General features: G+C 41.5%; 1 non-coding gene across 1 annotated transcript; it reads left to right on the forward strand.

Annotated features, from left to right (window-relative positions):
- Nucleotides 1-451: 451 nt before the first annotated feature.
- Nucleotides 452-560, forward strand: LOC120109115 (small nucleolar RNA R71). Its single transcript, XR_005510150.1, has one exon. It is a non-coding gene; the product is annotated as a small nucleolar RNA R71 (small nucleolar RNA).
- The last annotated feature ends 20,401 nt before the right edge of the window (nucleotides 561-20,961 follow it).

Consider the following 20,961-nt stretch of genomic DNA (forward strand, 5'->3'; position numbering starts at 1 on the left):
ATAAGGCTTTTGGTAGGAGTTCATAGCATTTGCTTGATCGTGCAAGACTTCCTTGAATGCCGGTATGGTGGGGCAATCTGTAGTAGTATGACCCGACATATCGCAGATATCACAACACTCGTTTCTAAGCTCTATAGTCTTGACAGGCTCAACCTTCCTAAGCTCAATTTCTTCTACCTTCCTAGTGAGGGCTGCCATTTTAGCGTGAAGATCATCCTCAGTTCTGAGGTTGTAAAGGCCTCCCTGTACAGAGCTAGTAGGCTTAGGCAAAGACTTGTTGTTTCTATCCCCGTTATCCCAAAGTTGGGCAGTCTCAGCAAGGAAATCCAAATACTCCCATGCCTCATCAGGTTGTTTTTCTAAAAATCTACCATTACACATGGTCTCTACGAACTGTTTCAACTGTGGAGATAAACCTTCATAAAAGAAACTAATGGTTCTCCAAGTTTCGAACCCGTGATGAGGGCATGAGAGAAGAAGGTCTTTAAATCTTTCCCAACATTCATAAAATGTTTCATTATCTTTTTGTTGGAAATTGCTGATATGTCTTTTCAAAAAGTTGGTCCTTTGTGTGGGGAAGAACTTCTTTAAAAATTCTCTCTGCATATCTTGCCAAGTTCTTATTGATCTAGGTCGAAAGAGTTTAGCCATGTTTTGGCCTTATCCTTTAGAGAGAAAGGAAACAATGTCAACTTGAGGACATCCTCGGTGACGTTCGGCACTCTAAATGTAATGCTCAATTCTTCAAAATCTTTTAAATGAAGATACGGACTCTCTGACTCTAACCCGTGAAACTTGGGTAGCAATTGGATTACCCCTGGTTTGATTTCAAAATGTCCTACATTATCAGGAAAAATTATGCATGAAGGCTGACTAGTCCTAGTCGGTTGTAGGTATTGTCTTAGAGTCATAACATGGGGTTCACGTTCTCGATCGTGGTGACTTCCCACATCTTCATTTAAATCAGCCATCTCACAAGGTGTGAGATATTGAGAAGGAGTTTCAGGGGTATGTCCTAAGGGATGATCTAAAGTTGTACGACTTAATCGACCAGTGTCGTCCCTATTCCACTTTAGCATGCAAAATATTTCCCTCTCTCTTTTTTTTTTTTTTTTAAATATAAGTACCAACTAAAGATAACCTAAAACAACATCCTAAAACAAAAATCTATTCACAATCAAACATGCAACAAAACATTACACCTCAATTTCTAATATTTTTCTTAAATTTCTAGACAGCTCCTAACTGGTTTGAAGAGGGCACCTAAGCCTCCAATCCGGTCTAATGAACCGAGTTGACCAGGTAAGCTCCCAGGTAAGTGGAGGGGTCACGATGCGTTCGCAAAGGTCCCACTTAAAACCCACTTGCCTCGAACAGATGAACTGTCTCCCTTATAGGGACAAAGCTTGCCTAGACATCAACTAAGCCACAGAGCGAAATTGGTGCAACTTTCGGTGGTCTTCGTCCTATTGAGCTCGAATATCCTTAGGGGCCAACGTCTAGTTGATTTTAGTTAAGCTTAGGATATTTATGCACAGGGGTGATTTTTGGGCTAAGGACGAGTGATGAAATCCCGACCTTATCTTTTTAAATGGGTTCAGCCCTTAGAATATTTTATGTTGATGCCTTATACTATATGCAATAATCAAGAGATTTTTTTTTTTAATGTTTTATGACATGACATTAAATTTCATTGAATAGGTGATCAAGCAAATTATTTATTTATTTTTTAAAATTTTATGAGTTGAAGTTTGAAATTTGAATTCTGAAATTTGAAATTTAAAATTTGAAATTTTAGTTTTTTTTTTTTCAATTTTCAGTTAGCAACAAGGGTTAATGAGATATAATAAAATTCTGATTCTAAAAAAAATTAAATGCAGAAAATTCAAAACAGAAATCAGCAAGGTTTTATATTAATCTAATGATCTTAAAAGTCTCAGAATGTCAATCAGACCGTTCAGATTGTTGAACAATGTGTCTTGCACTAGCTGACCAAATTTGAGGCAAATCAGACGGCTAATTTCTATGAGATCAGAGTTTGATGCAAACTATGCAGGGAATTAAAAATAGTAGTAAAGATTTATTTATTTATTTATTTTTTTAAAAGAAAAATACTAACTACTAAGGTAAAAATTAAATCTAAATTTATACTAATCACTCAGCCGTTCCCCGGCAACGGCGCCAAAAACTTGGTGCTCTCGAAAAATTGTTCTCCCAAGTGCAGGAGAATCGCACATGTAATATAACTCGGAAGTCCGAGGTCGATTCCTCAGGAAACGGTCTATGAAGTATCAGTTTAATTTCAGATTTAATTTCAGTAGTTTAGAGAAACTAATTAATAAATTAGGTTCGATAATATAGAGATGGCTAGGGATCCGGAATCCCCCCTTGACTATATTACTTTCAACAAATAAACTCGACGATTCTCGATTAAGGATCGAATAGATAAAATAGTTTTAATCATGGAATATATCGATTGAATACATGAGCCCAATGTCTAAGCATTCATCGTGCTAGTTATGTCTACGACAAATCAAATATCAGAGCGATCCATGCATCGATAAATATAAAACATGATTAATTTATCTAATAAATAAATATGCGAGAATCATAACATACCAATGGATATTAAACAATTAGAATACAAGTTTAGAGTGTACTTGATGAAAGCAACATGACAAGGGTTCATCCTTCACCCTTTGCCAAAGGAGTTAGCCTCCCATTACAAGCATCACTTCTTCCCTTTTTTTTTTCTTTTTCTTTTCGGAAACAGGGCATACCCTATTTCCTTCTTCTCTTTTCCTTCAACCGCAGCAGTAGAGTTGGGCACTGGGCCGGGCCGCCCACGGCCCGGCACGGCCCGCTAGCTACAGTGCCGGGCCGTGCCTGGCACGGCCCATTTAAGGGGGCCGTGCTGGGTTTCTTCTTTACTGGCCCGTGGGCCGAGCCCGGCACGGCCCGCTTCGGGCCTGGGCCGGCACGGCCCGCTCTAGGCCCGCGGGCCAAGCACGGCACGGCCCGCGGGCCCGCCCGGCACGGCCCATAAGGGCCTGGGCCGGGCTGGCCCGCGGGCCTGGCACGGTCCGGGCCTGGGCCCGGCCCGGCCCGATAAAAATTAATGCTTCATAAATTTTTTTATTAAATTAATAAATATTGAAAACTAAGGATTTATGAATATAAAGCCACCTTAATGGTGGGGGGTTGGCATAGACCCCTGCCAGTTTATTAATTTAAATCAAAATGGTACATGAAGGGAGGTTTGGACCTTGGTCTGACCTCCAGAATACAATAAGAAAGTTCTGAGGTTTGGACCTTGGTCTGACCTCCAGAATACAATAAAAATGTACAATTATAAAAAATTAAGAAATCTTACTAATCATCAGTGATTCAGTGAATCAGTATTCACTCTTCAGTCTTCAGTAGTGTTTGTATCATCATCATCAGAGGATGTTGTATTATGTCCACCTTTATCTTGAAGTCTTGCCTCAGCATCCAACTAATCTTTGAAGCAGAGAAGCATCTCCACCGTTTCGCCCGTCATCCTACTTCTCTTTTCGTCAAGAACACGCCGACCTACACTAAAAGCGGATTCCGATGCTACCGTGGACATCGGCACAGCTAAAATATCGCGTGCAATTGCAGACATAACAGGATATTGATTTCTAACACTCTTCCACCAAGATAATACATCTAGATTCTCTATTTGATTTTCATCATATGCAAACTGAAGATCATTTCGTAAATAAAATTCTAGTTCACTACTTAAAGATGAAGAAGATGAAGAAGATGAAGCATGTGTGTGTCTTCTCTGTGCAATGAATGAAAAAATAGATGACGAACGAGAACTACTAGAAGAAGAAATAGAGGTTTGTATTTGTGTTCTAGATCCACGAATTTTTTCATCATATATAGCATAAATATCATAAAGAAGTTGTTTTACCTCATTTTTAGCAGATTCAGAATCTTGATTCATATTTTCACAGTATGCATCAAGTAAAATTAGCACGCCATTTAATTTAACTCTAGGATCAAATACAGCAGCTAAGTTATGCATAGGACATATCTTGTCCCAATACTCATTCCATTTAGATTCCATTAGGTCAATAATAGGCATTAAAACATCATCATATCTATGTTCTGCAAATTTTTGACTAATTATATATGCTTGTTGTAAAAATGAACATGAAGTTGGATAATAAATACCAGAAAGAACATTGGTAGCATTATAAAAACTAAGCAAAAAATCTTCCAAAATTTTTCCTTTATTCCAATCAGTTTCAGTCAATGTAAAGCCTAATCCACGATCATTAATATATGCACTTAATAAGTTTTTATATGGGTATGCATCATGTATCATGCTATATGTTGAGTTCCAACGAGTAATTACATCAAGTTTAAATTTTTTAAAACGTTTACCATGATTTATGCATAGTTCCTTAAATTCTTGAAGTCTTGATCTTGAAGCATGAATAAAAGAAACTGCATTTCTAATTTTATCAATCACATCTTGAATCATGCCCATGCCAGCTTGAACAGAAAGATTTAAGATATGACATGCACATCTAATATGCAATAAATTTCCATCTAACATGGGATGCAATGAGTCTTTTAATAATGCAACAGCAGAATTATTATTAGATGCATTATCAAAAGTAATAGACATAATTTTATCATTAATATTATATGAACATGCAGTTTGATAAATGATATTTGAAATTTGTTGCCCAGAATGTGGAAAATCAAAAGCACGAAAAGCAATAATACGTTTATTTAATTGCCAATCATTATCAATATAATGAGCAGTAATGGCAATAAAACAATTACTACCTACAGATGCTGACCAAATATCAGAAGTTAATGAAATTTTTACATTTAAAGTAGAAAGTGTTTCAATTAAACTTTGTTTCATTGCTAAAAAGTTAGTCATAGCTACTCTTCTAAATGTACGCCTACTAGTTCTTTTGTAAGCAGGTTGTAGGTTTAATTGAACATATTCTTCAAAATTAAAAGATTCACATAAACTAAAAGGTAATTCATCCTTAACTATCCATTTTACAAGTGCTTTTCTTTGATTTTCATGATTATATGCAAAATTACCTACAAGTAATCCCCCTTGTATATTAAGGGTACTTTGAGTTTGAGCATGAGAATCATGCATCCTATGACTCTCTTGATGTCTTTTTAAATGCCCTGTTCCCCCACTACTACTACAACTATAAAGTTTGGCACATTTTTTACATTTAGCTTTCCAGACTCCATCAACCATAACTCTATCAAATTCATTCCATACAGCACTAGTCCTCTTACGAGAAGAGGTTTGATCTTCACTCGGTTCACTAGTTCTAGAGGAACTAGGAACATGGGGTTGGGATTAGTTTCTTCTCCCTCAGAAACAGGAGGAATGCCAAACTGACTTTCCTCAAAAGATGACATATCTAAATTGATGAATTCAAAAAATAAAAACTAACCACAAGGAGGAATTGAGTAGAGGGTCGGAGGGCAGAGGCAGAGCCGAGATTCTGAGCTTCCTCTTGTGCTCTCAACAGAAGCGACCTTCTCTTCTCAACAGGAACCTCCTCTTGTGTAGCACTTGAACACTTGCTAAATGCAAACTAAAAATTAAATTGCTAGAAGAGCACTTTAGAAGAGAGAAATAATAGTAGTAGAGAAGGAGAGAATAGTTGGTTTGGTGTGGTGAGAATGAGGGAGGAAAGGGCTATTTATAGAAGCCCAAAAATTTTTTTTTCCCAAAATACCCCTCAATTTAGCCGTTTTTGGACTGTTGGGAGGGGTAAAATCGGAATTTTCCCAAAATAGCCGTTGGAAACGGCTATTTTTCTCCCCCCCTCACCAGACGGGCCGTGCCTGGCACGGCCCGGTTGCGCCCATTGCGGGCCGTGCCCGGCACGGCCCGTCTCGTGCCGTGCCCGGCCCGGCCCGCCAATAGACGGGCCTGGGGCCGGGCCGGGCTGGCGTTCCGTGCTGGACGGGCCGTGCCCGGCACGGCCCGCTTCATAAGCGGGCCGGGCCAGGCACGGCCCGTTTAGACCTAGGGCTCGGTGGGCCTGGGCCGGGCCGGCCCGGCACGGCCCGTTGCCCAACTCTACGCAGCAGCCGACTCCTCTATTCTTCCTCTTCTTCCCACGAATCCGCCCCCCTGAGCCTCCTCCCTTCCCTCATATATATCCTCCCACCTTCCAGCTAGCGATGGAAAGAGGATGGGTGCGGACTCCGGATGCATCGCCGAGGATCGTGTGCGGATGGCTGCGACCACGGACGAGACGGACACGGGAGCTGATCGCGGGTGCGGATGACGTGCGGATGGCTGCGACGCTTCACGGGAAGCGGGATTGCTAGGAGATTGTGGATGCTGCTAGGTGGTCGCCGAGATGCTCACGAACGGCTGGAACGGAGGAAGAAGCGGGCGCTGATCTCGGCTGGGATCTGTGACACGGAGGGTGAGACGCGGACGCTTGAGATGCCGCTCCTCGGACGTGAATCTGGGTATAAGCTGATCCGGAGGCTGAAGATTTGCTGGGAACGAAGGCTGGCTTGATTCGCGGAGAGGATTGGGCGCGGAAGGAAATGGATGGGATGAAGATGGATCCATCGTGGGACGCTGGAGGTTGAGCCCTGTTTTGAGAAAGTAAAAAAAAAAAAAAACGTGTGGATTCGGTTGGAAGCGATGAGCCGTGAGCTGAGCTGGAATTGGCTTGGACCGTGGACGCGGGATTGGGCGTGGAAGGAAACGGATGCTGGATATGCACGCGGGAAGGAGTTGATCACGGGAGATGGAATATGGGATTTGGACGCTAAAGCGCGAGCTCCTTCAAATGGACGCCTGAGATTGTGCACGGGAGCCGGGATGCGTGGATGCGGCCGGATTGGGGCTTGTACGCTCGGGCTCGCTGAATAAGAGTCATGTACTCTATTCTGCAGTTGGGAAGATGCATTCTTTTCAGATGAATTTATATAAAATAATGATAAAAATTATAATAAGTGCTAAGGATAATATTTAATCGTGCAAATGTTAACACCTATTATTTATCATTATTTTGCTAGCATTAAGTTAAGTTAAATGGTACTTAGATCGCACTTTTGTGCTGTCATCAAGATGGGATGGGAATACTTGTGCTCATTGAACGTGCCGACATATCCAGACTTGGTACGAGAGTTCTACAACAATGCTAGATTTGAACAAGGTTAGATCTCATCCAAAGTTAAAGAGACTTCTCTCCTAATCTCAGAAGAAGTACTTAAGGATGCTCTTCGGATTCCTACTGATGGAGAAAGTTCAGTTCACTTAGAAGACTGAAGAGCAGGAGTAAGCACCATTCTAAACAGAAAAGTCATAGAAGAATGGACTGAAGTAAATGCAAATCAACTGAATATAGAGATGCATCTGTTGCATCACATGATCAACAAGATGCTATTCCCGAAGATAGAAAAATTAGACTGTCTCTGAGAGAGACATACTGGTCATGCACCATGTCATTCAAGGATTGCCATTGAATCTATCCTGCATGATGATCAGATACATGGAGACTCTGGGACAAATAAAGGGAGCTTCACTTCCTTATGATATGGTCTTAACATTAGTCTTCATTTATTTCAATATGAATGTAGAAGGGGAGATCAAGAAAGAACTACTATACTCAGATGTCTACAATGACAAATCACTGAAGAAAATGAGATTTGTCAAAACTGAGGACAAATGGATTCACAAAGGGAAAGGAATTCAAGAGAAAAGTGGTCAAGAGACTCCAACACCAGTCAAAGAAAAAAGAATCCCTACTGAAGCCTCTCCAAAAGAACCAGCAGTCAATCAACCTCCTCCAATCCAAAGACCTTCAGATCCACCACTCAGACTTGAGAAATGGCAGTTGAAATTTATTGGTGACAACATCATTAAAACACTGTTCAATTCTGGAGTCTGCTGGAACTCAGTCTATGACCTCACTAACTTAACCAAAGAAATAAAAGTAGAGCTTCGAGGAATGAGGACACTTGCAGCTAATCAGCAAAGAAGAATTACTGAGATTGAAGAACACTTGAGGACTCAAGAAAATTCTCTTCAAGGTTCTCTACAAGAGCTGAAAGAGGAGCACTCTCACCTTACTGGCTCTCTCTCTACACTGCAAACAAGAATTGACAAGTTGATGGAAGACAAAAAGGAAAATCAGTCTAGACCTTCATCCTCTTCAAAATTCTAAATCTAGACTGAACCCATCTTTAGATGTTTTTAAACCCTTCCAAAAGCTTTTTGCATTGAGTTGATTTTTTAATTTTCATACCTTTTTGACACAGTTGTTTGATGATTAACCTTATCAATTGTATTTCGATTTACAGATGTGTACTTCACTCTTACTGCAATGAAAGTTTACTTTTCTTGAAATGAACATGTTTGTTGTTCTGATGCATTAACTCTATATTGGGTCTGATACCCTCTCTCCTAAACAATATTATTAATCCTTAATTAATCTTTAATGCTTAAGATCACAAAAAGGGGGAGATGGAAATTATATTTCTTCCTTCCTTTTGTTGATGACAAAAAGGGGGAGAAAAGAAGAAAAGAATTCCAAACTATATATGACTATAATGGTACATAACAATGGAATAAAAAATGAAGAAGATGGTGATATATAGGGGGAGATCACTATAACTGTCAACTAGTAAGAAAAATCTTAAGAAAAGAAAAAAAAAGAACTCTGCATAATTTAAATATTTGTAACTAATAGGGAGAGATTTTCTTCTCAACTTGTTGAAATTATGCATATGTCTCTGAATGTCATATTTGCTTGGAACTTCATTACAAAATTCTTATAATTGCTCTGAATTTTATTGCAAAATTTTTTTAGGCTCAATGGTTTTGTCATCATCAAAAAAGGAAAGATTGTCAACCCTAAAGAATGGATTTTGATAATTACAAAACACTTGAGTTAATGTTGTGTACCATTGATGTTGGTTTAATTGTGAAGTTCTATAAGTTAAGAAAAATTAGAAAAAATGAAGCACTGCAAAATCCTTATCCTTAATTCTTCGTAAATACTTTATTGGATATGTTCTAAAAGAAAAATGATCTTAATCCAATTCATGAAGATCAAAGATAAAGTCTACAGAATTCTGTGTGAGACAGTTAAGTCGACCCCTAAGCAAAAAGAACAAGTTTGAGTTGAATCTGGCACATTTTCTTCAAGTGGCATAGTCAATGAGTCGACCCCCACAAAACATGAATCGACCCTTATGTAGTTTAAATTAAACAGAGAGCTTTTACCGCCTGAGACAAGATTTAAAGAGTCAACCCTTGCTCCTAATGAGTCGACTCCCGACATTGAAGAATCGACCCTTATGTTTGAAGAATCGACCCCAATTTGATGAGTCGACCCTTGTTCCAAATGAGTCGACCCCCGACATTGAAGAGTCGACCCTTATGTTTGAAGAGTCGACCCCCAGTTCAGTCTTAGCGTTGGCCAGAAAAACTATTGAATGAGTCGACCCTTGTGTTCGAAGAGGCGACTCCTGAAGAAGATTAGTCGACCCTTAAGTTTAAAGAGTCCACCCTTTGTAGTTACAACAGCAAGAGCTGTCTCAATATTTTGAAGTACCAACCTAGGATAAACATGAGTCGACCCCTGAGTTACATGAGTCGACCTCCGTATAGCTGGGACTACAACGAAAATCTTGTAACAATTTTTGTCTTTTTCTGTAATAGAAAAGATTCCCATCAGAACGGCAAGAAAAAAATTTGAATCCCTCTGAAGAACTTATCTATAAATTCAAGGGAACCTTAGAAAGAAAACAACAAGGAAGAGAGAAACATTCAATCAAGAAAACGATGTTTCCACAAAGAAAGGAGAAGAAAAAAGCAAAAAGTTCATCATCCTCACCGGTATTCCTCTGAAACTTGCTCCTGTGAGGAAATCAGTCAAAGCTTCTCATTCATTACAACAAGAAGAGTTGGTCTCGGCATTAGAATTCACATCATCAACCAACCTCTTCATTGGCTTCAACATTGCTTCTATTGATTCATTTTATATATTATGAAGCTTTAGTTTTCTAGTTGCAGCAATCATTTATTTGGATTATTTGTTGCTGTAACAATTTCATAATCTGAAACTTGTAAAGGCACTTCCAAGCCTTAATTGGAAGTTGCTGAATCAGAAGAATTCAGCAAGGGTGAAGTTTTTGGTTGGTTTATCTGAAAACCAACTGGGTTGTTTGTGAGCCTGGAAAAACAAACAGTATAAAGTTTTTGGTTGGTTTATCTGAAAACCAACTGGGTTGTTTGTGAGCTCGAAAAAACAAACGGTGATATATTTTCTGTTGGTTGCCTGGAAAAACCGACTGGGTTTCTGATTTTGCATCCGGAAAACAATCAGGCTATAATTTGCTGGATTATAGTGAAATCTCAAGCTTGGCTTGGGGAGTGGATGTAGGTGCTGGGAGTGTACCGAACTACTATAAATTCTTGTGTTTGTGTGTAGCTTGTCTCTCTTTTTCTACCGTATTTTTCTAACTATTTTTCTCACCTTATTTACTGTTTTATTTGTGCTACTTTAATTCCACTGCTAGATCTCTGAGTTATCAAAATTTTTCAGTGAGTCATTCACTTCATTATTTTTTTTAATAGACCCAATTCACCCCCCCTTGGGCTGCACCTTTGGGCAACAGAAAACACAATATACAGAGAATTTAATCTAAATGCAAATTAAACAAGAGCAAGTAGACAAGTAAAAGATAAAGAGAACTCTGCAAAATAAGTACACAACAAACACAAGTATTTTGTAAAGGTTCGGAATCAAACCCAACTCCTACATCCTCTCTCCAAGCAAACACTCTTGAGAATTTTAATTCACTATCAATAATCCATTGATTACATGAGTTGCCATCAATCTACCACTGACACACTCATCCCAAGCTTCTCACCAAGCTAGTACAACTTCTTTAAAGTACGACCAGGCCTTTTCCCCAAGTTTCAAATCCCTTTTGAAACTTGTCAAAAACCACTTACAAATCACAAAGTAGTGTAACATATTCAACTGGAGTTGACACTTGAACATCTGGGTTCAATTCTTATTCGACTGGAGTCGATTCTTGGACTATCGTAGAAAAACAATCTTCTATTTGCACCCTATGGCCATTTTGTCATTAGCTCCTGGTTGCATCGTAGAAATCACTTGTTTTGTCTCTACTCTATGACCACTTTGAAATTGGCTCTTTCGAGACTAGAGTCGGCTCCTAGCTTGTACTAGTTAGCGTAGTTGGCTCCTAGGATGCTAGGATTGGCTCTTGTAGGCCTGGGGTCGACTTTTGACCACTGTTTAGAATTCAATCTATCGGTTTCACCCTATGGTTATCCTGGAGACGGCTCCTCCAAGACTCGAGTTGGCTTCACTTGTATGCTTTAAGAATCTATCCAATCATTAGAATTTTAAGGGTTCTTCACCAATTCAAGCATCACGAGCTTCCTATATGACATATTTCTTTTTTCAAAACATATAAAACCTATAGTATCATATTCAGATATTTTATATCATCAAAATCAATTCTTAGGGTCAACATAAGATATCCCGCTTCCTGCCCCTCGATGGCCGTCCCGGTCAAGCATCCCGATATTTGCTTGGGATACCATTTTTTATATTTCATTTTGATTTTTTTATTAACATATCTATGAAGTTTTTGTTTGTTTTAAAGATCTTTGAACTTCAAAAATAATATATTTATGATAAATTGGGCATACATAGTATACTTTAAGTCCAAGGTGAGAAGATTCGTAAATAGAAATATAATTTTCTAAATAATTTCAATTAGTTTTTTTCATTGATCAAACAATACAAGCTAATATTACAATACCACATTAGATTAATGCTAACTAGGTTGTATTAGTACCATGAGGGCAAATATTTATATAACCTTGGAAGATCTATTTATGTTGGTCCATTATGCGCTGAAACCTTTTGGTTGAATGTCCTAATACTTTCTAGATTATATATCTACTTGTTGGGGGAAAAACCAAGTCGTGCCAACCAGGGAGCGCCGACCAGAAAAGCGCCCGACCAGGGAGCGCCGACCAGAAAGGCGCCCGACCAGGAAGGCGCCGACCAGAAAGGCGCCCGACCCCACAACGCTCAAACTGGAGGCACTCCGCTGAGCAACTGGCTCGGCTCGGTACCCGACCAGGTGCCGAGCCCATGCCTTGTCCAAATATTCGACCCCAGCCTAATCCCTTAGAGAATCTGACAACTAGATACCCGACTCCACCGTACTCTATTACCGTCGTCAAGCCATTAAGGCACGTGACCTTCGCAGGCCTTCGGCGCGCCCTATCATTAATGCGTGTGACCTCTGCGGGCCTCCAATGCACTTAACCATTAAATGAACACGGCTCAAGATGATCTTCGGATCACTAGACCATCAAAGCGTATGGCTCTTCCTGATCACCGGTTCACTCAGCAATTAATGCACTTGCTATCTACGAACTCCAGGCCCACCACGGCCGGCGGTTCAACCACTCCAACAGGTCCGATCAACCATGAAAATTCGCTGACTCCGGTCTGATCCGGTCTTATTCTCCACAACGCCATTAATGAGCATGATCGTGCCCAATTATCACGAAAAAGACAATTTACCCTGTCACCTCTCAGGTAACATAATATCCTTCTATAAAAGGGAACATGGGGGGAAAGAAAGAGGACAGACACAAGAACCAACATTCTCCTCTTTTACTCCACTCATATACTAGCCCCCCTCTGACTTAAGCATCGGAGGGCCGGCGCCGGAGATCCCGGCCACCGGCTTCTTGCAGGACTCTCCAGGAGGACGCCACCAGCTGACGCGCCGCCACCCACCGTTCCAGCAGCGGAGCTCCTCCCCTCTCAGCCGACGGTCGCCCCCGGGTCCAATTTCCAGCAACACTACTTAAAGCTGATACTATGATTTCTTGTGGCCTTCTAGGCAATTAACATGATGACCCATTCTTCTAAGTTTGAAAATACTCCTATTAGAGAGGAGTAGGATGAGAAAGAAACATTATCTAATTTTTGATATTTATAAAAAATAAAGGATAAACTTACTTGGAATATATCTTATTGATTTTTATATAATATTATTTTTTTAAGATATCTAATATTATATATGGATACATGCAATATATTCTCTTTTTATTTTTTATTTTATATAATATTATAATAAAAATATAATATAATATTATTTTAATTTTTTATATAATATTTTTGAGAGGTTATATAATGCATGCTCTTAAGTTATTGCTCAGACAGTTAATATGATGACCCATTCTTTTGAGTTAAAAAGTGTTGTTGTTAGAGAGGAGCATGATGAACAAGAATTATTGTCTAAATTTTTATTGTTGCCCAATGTGACAACCCAAGAGGAGGGGGGGGGGGTGAATTGGATTTTCTAAATTCTTTCGATCTTAACTCTTCTTAATGGATGTGTGTGTGTGATTTAGTTAGTGTCAAGTGTATATGTGAAATTGAAAACACAAACAAGACAATACAAATACACAAGAAGTATAGTGGTTCGGTGCACCCCACGGCACCAACGTCCACTCTTCAAGCGTCCCCTTGAGAATTCACTATAATTCCTCGGACTACAACTAGATTATTTTCCAGGTTCACAATCCAAAAATCTTTGCAATTGGTTTTTCGGGCTCACCAAAAACCGATGTTAGTTTTCCGGACTCACCAACAACTTATTCCGTTGGTTTTACGGGCTCACCAACAAACCTTACAACAATATTAAGATACAAAAAATAATGCTCCTAAATGAGCATATAAATCAAATTTGCACTAAGGAGAAGAAAAGAAACATGTTATCTCTTTGAAGGCGCTTTTCTTTTCTTCCCTGAGATTGCTTCACTTTTCAAGGTTTGGTGGAGCTCTTGATTTCTCTTTGAATATGCTCAACCACCTTCTTTTGACTTTAGAATGAAGCAAATTGATGAAACACTTGAAGACTAGGATTTTTACTAGGATGCTCTTCTTAATTGTAAAAGATTCTTTCCACTGATGAATAGTACCCCTTAAATACTTCTCCAACCTCTAATAGTACCTCTTTAACTGTTTGAATGGAGAAACTAGCCGTTTCTATCTGTTGGAGACTCAAAAAGTACTTCTGTAGAACTAACCGTTATGCTGTCAGTCGTGCTGGAGTCGACCCAAGCAAATCTGGGGTCGACTCAAGTACGATTCCTCAGACTGGGGTCGACTAAAGTTTTTTTGGGGTCGGCTCCGGCTGCAGTGGGATCGACTCAAACTTTTCTGGGGTCGACCCTCTCAGGGTTTCCAGAGAGTTGTCTTTCCGTCATTCTGGGTTGGGGCCGACTCAGCTTCTCTTGGGATCGACTCAAGCTTCAGTGAGGTCGACTCAATCTTTTCAGGGGTCGACCCTCTCAGAGATTTCAAAGATCCGATTTTCTGATTTCTCAGGCTGGGGTCGACTCATGCCTTCCTGGGGTTGACTCATGACCTTGAGTCGACCCTCTCAGAGTTTTCAGAGAGTTGCTTTTCTGGCTCTTTTCACTGGGGTCGGCTTATCATATCTTGGGGTCGGCTCAAGGTTTCCTGAGATCGACCCAAGGTCTGTGCCAACTTATATCATCTTGTGCCAGTGTGCCAAGGAGTGCTAGGGTGACTCTATTACTTCTGGGGTCGACTCTAATTCTATGCCAAGTGTTCCAAGGTTGTGCCATATCGTGCCAGGATGTGCCAAATGTATCAGGGTCGACTCCAAACTACTTGGGGTCGACTCTAATCCTATTTTTTTGCACTTGAAGATTAGTTTAGCACAATGAAGTAATAAAAAGATATTCCAATGAAATTGATGAAGTATGGCGTATTCAAGTTTCATTCTTTAATTAACAAAATTACAGAAATGCCCTTATCAAGAGAAGCTTCACTTTTAGTTTTATCAAACTGAAAATTAGATTTTCTCTCAAGTTCTTTTAGTAGAATTATCCTTGAATAAGTTCTTGAGGATCTTATTAAGCATTGTAGATGAGTGTACTATGAGTGTATCAAGTTTGTTAGATGTATCGAAAGTGTATCACTTCTCTCTTACTTGATTAACTTTGTTAATTGCATTGGTACTTCCCTACGACCTTCATGATTTTGTAAACATCAAACTAACATTATTATTCTTAATCTTCTCCTTTTTGATGATTACAAAACATTACATATTGTTGATTTGCCATACATAACAAAAGTTTAATTTAACATCATAAGATGCTTTTGGTTCAAGATTTTCAAAATAGTCTTCTTTTTGGAGTATGTATCAAGGAACCAATAGCTCTCCCTATCATCATCAGATTGATGTCAAATCTGTTTAAACTTTACTCCCCCCCCACTTTTTTTTATGTCTCATTGAGTTAAAAGTTTCAAGGATTTGTGCCAAATTGAGAGTTTCAAGTTATGTATCGAGGCTATAAAACTTTCTTTAGTTATGTGCCATATGCTTATATTAATGAGAATTCAGATTTGCATGTATTCAATATTTCCCCCCTTAAATATTGATTTCTCTTCTTATATTTTTTCTCTTATATGTTTTTCCTTTTTTCTTATATCTTTCTTCCCTTTTTCTTATATATTTCTCCCCCTTTTTGTCATCATCAAAAAAATATGTAATATCAAGGAGAATTGCATGCCAATGACAAGGATTATAAATCAAAGGAAGACATTGTATTTCATAGATATCAAAATTACAATGTTCCATACATTCAAAATGTTGTAAAAGATACAATCAACAAAAGACAGAAAACACGTAGAGATCTAGAATGACTCTAGGCACTAGTCTAAGTGAGCTCCTGTAGTGCTATCTGTAGGCCTAGTAGCATCTAAAGGCTGTGATCTAGCTCTAGATCTTCTAGTGTAAGTGGCGAGTGGAGGTCTGGTCTAATGTGACTGTGATGGTCTATGAGCCCTATGGACTGGCTGGCTCTGTGCCGAGCCCCCTGACTCAGCTGCTCGAGCTCCAGGGTGACCATGATAATCTCTCTCTAAGGTGGTCAAACGGTCTTTGTGACTCGTCACCTGGGCAGATACTCCTCTGACTTCAGCCGTAAAACTATCCAATCGACTCATCATCCTGTTGGAAAGGCCCATCACCTGAGCTGCTACAATCTCTATCATCCTACTCCAGTACTCCTCAGTGTATCCAGTAGGTGTAGAGGATGACGGTCCTGCCTCTGCATGTGATGCAGGATGCTCTGCAGGGATCTTAGGCTTAGGAATGGAATCTTCGAGCTCTGGTACATCACACTCTGGTGCTTGTGCTCCTGCACTTGTGCGCACTTAGTGGCCATTCAGCTTGTCGTAGCCCATACGAATAAGTGTTCGTGCAGTGTAGGTGTCGGTGTGCCGTAGGTCTCTGGAGATCTCACCAACTAAAGGAATCTTGTACTGTCTGAAGATCAGAGTGAGTACCATACCATAGGGAAGAGAGGCCCTCGCTCTAGTCACGGCCTCACGCATCTGTCTGATCATCATAGCTGGGAGATTCAGAAGAATGCCCTGAATAATATGGTCCATAATGGCCAAATCTCTCTCGGATACATGGTCAAAACTCCCACTCTTCGAAAACAGTATCCGACCAATGAAATTGTGAAGCAGTCTCATCTTAGCTGAGAAGGCAGTAGCCACCAAATCATCAGAATAGTCGATCTCATCTCTCTCCATGATCAACTGTAAAGCTCGGATCTTATCCTCTGGTCTATCTGGTATGGCACTCTCACAAGAAAGATGGAGCAATTGTCCTAGACTGTCCTTAGTGCCATGTGTAATGTCCGGGCCCACAACCTACTAGGCCCAATAAGAAAAAGGCCCAGTTAGGGGTTTGGGGCCAGTTTTGTTTTACTGTGGGCAGTACTATTAGAGTGGCAACCGGAAAGAGGTTGCCACCTCATGCTAAGAAACAAAGGGACAAGGCCACAACTGGCTGATAGGGGAGGGCCACCTCACGCCCCACGTGGCAAGGCCAGACGCAACGGCAGAGCAAGGGGGGGCAGCTGGAAGCTCCCGGAGCTAAGAGGGCAGGGGGATGGGACCTCACTGAGGGACCCCCAACCATGCAGAACCTGGAACCGCCACCTCAACCCCCTGCTGGCAGCCGATTCCGGCGCACCTGAGACCGGGGGGGGGGGCGGCTGACAGTCCCGGAACAAGGAGGAAAGGAGAGGATGGGACCTCTCAGAGGAGGTCTCATCCCTTAAACAAAACTATTTAAGCCTCTGCCGGCAACCCCAAGTCACAGACTCCCTAGAACACTGAACGAGAGAGAGAGCCGAAGCCCTGAAGTCGAAGGCAAAGGAGCCCTGGAGCTCTGAAAAAGGAGGGACTACTAGGGAGGAAGCACTGCCCGACTGCAACTGACCAAGGTAAGGGGTTTTAGGGTTAGGGTTTAATAGAAGTAAAGAAACCCCTCTGTGGGGTGCTCTCCCCCTCTGTGTCAACAGTGAAACAGAGGGGAGGAGGCCGGCACAGGAGAGGGAGAAAAAAAAAATCCACAAGCCCCGGGTCGGGTCGGACTCACAGGCCGCGTACTCGACGGCCACCCGGGCCGAACCCAACCGGACTCGGCCTGCAGACGAACCAGACACCGCGGCCTCGGCCGCGGGTACCCTGGGGCTCGGGGGGCAGCCCCGGGCCGCCGGTCAGGTCGAGCCAGCAACCAGCGTGGCCACAGGGCCGCCAGCCCCGGCCGGACCACTGCCTCCTCTCCGGCAAGAGGTGGTGGTGCCGGAGGGAAGGACCAAAGAAAAGAAAAGGAAGAAAGGAAGAAGAAAGAAAAAAAAAGGGGGAAAATGAACTCACCGGACCTTGAGGCTTCATCCCCTCCGGCCATGCCTTGTCGTGGACGGAGCGGGTGGAGGCTCTCAGGTATAGCCGAATCCCGACCCATCTCCGAGCCCTTCCCCTCTCCGGCATCACTTTGGAGAGAGGAAGGGCTGGCCTTCCCTTCCGCCGGTGCATCGGGGGGAAACCCCCGCCTAGGTCGGTGGATCGGGGGGGGGGGAGCCTCGTCTCCCCGGTTGCCTGCGGGAGAAGAAGGGGAGGAGATAGTGGGTTTCGGAGGGGGACAAAGGGGTCGGAGACTAGGGTTTTCGACGGAAACAAAGAAGAAAGAAAGAAAGAGAGAGGGAGAAGAAGAGAGAGAGATTAGAAGGGGGAAGAGACGGTAAGCTAGGGTTTTCAGCCGGAGGAGGAGAAGATCGAGGGACCGGCCGAAAGGGCTAGGGCTTTCGGTCGGAACCAAGGAGAGAGAGAGAAGGAGAGAAAAAGAGAGGGAGAGAGAAAAGAAGAGGGAGTGACCGAGAGAGAGGAGGCCGGAGGAGAAGAAGAGGGCCGGAGGATCGGCCGGAGGCGTGGGTTCCGGTGGAGACGAAGGAGAAAAGAGAGAGAGAGAGCGGCCGGAAGAGAGAGAGAGGGGACGGGAGACGAAGAGGTGAAGCCTCTGGAAGAGGGGAAAAACCCTGATAACGGGTTCACGGGTTGGATCCAAATCCGAACCCGCAACCCGTTAGGCCTAAAAGTCAAATTGGGTTAAGTAAACCCAAATAAACCAAGCCCAATCTGTTTGGGCGAACCCAAATGACGAATTAGGTGAAATCTGAACCCAATTGAGACCAATTTAAGCCCAGTCCGAACCCAATTAAGTATGTGGGTCTTAACAGACCCAATTGAATGTAAACCAGGCCCAATTCGAGCCCAAACCAACTAATTTGAGGCCAAATTGACCTCGGGCTGACCTTGACTCGGGCCCAAATGGGCCACATTGATCCTAAACCCAAAATTTGGCCCAATTAAATTTGAGATTAAGCCTAATGACCAATGAGAAGACCAATTAACCCATATGGACCCAATCAAGGCTCCAATATGGACACATTAGACTTGGGCTATAATTCGGGTAGGATCCAAACAAGTAAAAAGAAAATAATATGCTTGTTATGATATGATTTTAGGCGACTCAGGATCCGTCAACAGGACGTGAGAAACTTGGGAGAAAGCGAATCACGATAAGTAACCTATCCTAATCTTTTATAGATCATGCATGAAATTTGACCCGTTATACTTGTACTGTAGGTCATGTACCCTAAATTATAAGCTATGAACGGTGAATGTATATGGCATGCTTTAGTATACAAGTAATGATTATATGTGCTTTATGGTTTCCATCATGCCTACGAAATAAGTAGATTACATTATATCCTAAGATATGGATTATGAATCATGTATATGAGTGGCATGTGTTAGCCTTATAATTAGTGATGATGCATATATCATGCTTATGTAGATTTCATGATGCATGTAAGATGAATGGAATTACATGTCATAACTTTCATTAACATGAGCATAAAGAATGATGATGAATTGCCTCTAGTTATTTGCACATCTTGCAAGGGGTACCTAAGGGTTCTCGATGCTACGGGCCGAATGCAACTGAGCCGGCCTTGCCAGTGACCGATAATGACTGAGCCAGCCCCGCAGTGGCCGACTAATAACTGAGCAGGCCCCACTAGTGACCGATAATGAATTCGCCGTAGCATCCATGAGGTACCACCTATAAGAAGTATTGTCTACGAACTCTTAAGAGCTACTGATCGAATGCAACTGAGCCGGCCTTACCAGTGGCCGAGAATGACTGAGCCATGTTAGATGTATGCCCTAGAAGCCAATTTTGGCTGACACATTATTAATTCTAGGGACATAATTTTGTACTTGACTATTTATTATTGAATAAATAAAAGGCATCTTTCTATTCATATTGTTTATGTGTCTATGAATCGTCCAAGAATTAATAAGATGATGATGCGTATTCTTAAGAGTTAAGAATTTGAGCCATGCATCATTGGTGATTAATTTCTGAATGCTCCTGATCAATGGATCATCACAAGGACGGTGATCGATCCGATCAGTGCACACATTACTTTTCTTATGGATGGACGAGACTCGAGTCCACAGTGTGGCGACACTGAAGTAATAGTGCAAGTGCTTGTTAGAGAACAAGGGTACTGAGCGTGACCAACACAAGAAGTCACTTGGATGTCTATCCACTCGTCAGTGACTTGCTTGATATTGCAGTAGTGTGACTAGTCCTTTGACCTGCGATGCTTCGGCTACTCACAATGAGGTTATTGTAGTTTGACTGCACAAATGCATGGTCTCTAGCCATATGGGTCCATGCAGTGTAGATTGGCTGCAGTAAGTTCACTGTAGGAGTAGGGTATGCATCTACAAGGAATCTATCGACCTTGATAGATAAGGAGAGATCCTATGTGATTTATAAGACTGAGTTCGTAAGACCTCGGCCGGGGCGGATTGCATAGTGGAGAAAGAGTTTTCCACTTTCGAACTTAAGTCGAATAAATTTTGACATATGACAGACGAAGGGGTTTGACGAGTTATCCATGACCTCCGTCTTGTAGGGATCCACGATAGAAGGACTGTAACACATGACAACTGCACCTAGAGGTTCATCATTCTATTCTGCTGGGTAGCCACTACATGCTACTAGGTGTCACTGGTGGATGGTGGGACTCATAGGGATTATCTTGATGATCGATAAACCCTAATGAGTTGAGTTGGAATCGTTCCAACCCATTGAAAGGAGTTTTCAATGATACTGAGATGGAGATCTCAATATGTCTCATTACCAGTCAGATTAGAACCTATGAGGTCACACACATTAGAGGTTCTGATTATTAGGATTGTCGATTTGTGATTTGGAATCACAATGTCAATTGTCAATAAGATTGATGTACAAAATAACCCACTAAGAGTTAGTGAGTTAAATGGAAGAATTAAATAATTATAATTAGATTATAATTGAGTCTTTTATTGCTGATTAATTGAGTCAAATTATGTTGGATCTGACCCAAAGAAATTTGACTCAAATCCTAGTCAAGAGTTGGCTAGATCGAGTCCCAAAAATCCTACCTAAATTCAGCCT

Source organism: Phoenix dactylifera, chromosome 14 (genome assembly GCF_051530095.1).
Source record: "Phoenix dactylifera cultivar Ajwa chromosome 14, Ajwa_hap1_PhDact_Kaust_v1.1, whole genome shotgun sequence".
In the NCBI taxonomy this organism is placed as follows: domain Eukaryota; kingdom Viridiplantae; phylum Streptophyta; class Magnoliopsida; order Arecales; family Arecaceae; genus Phoenix; species Phoenix dactylifera.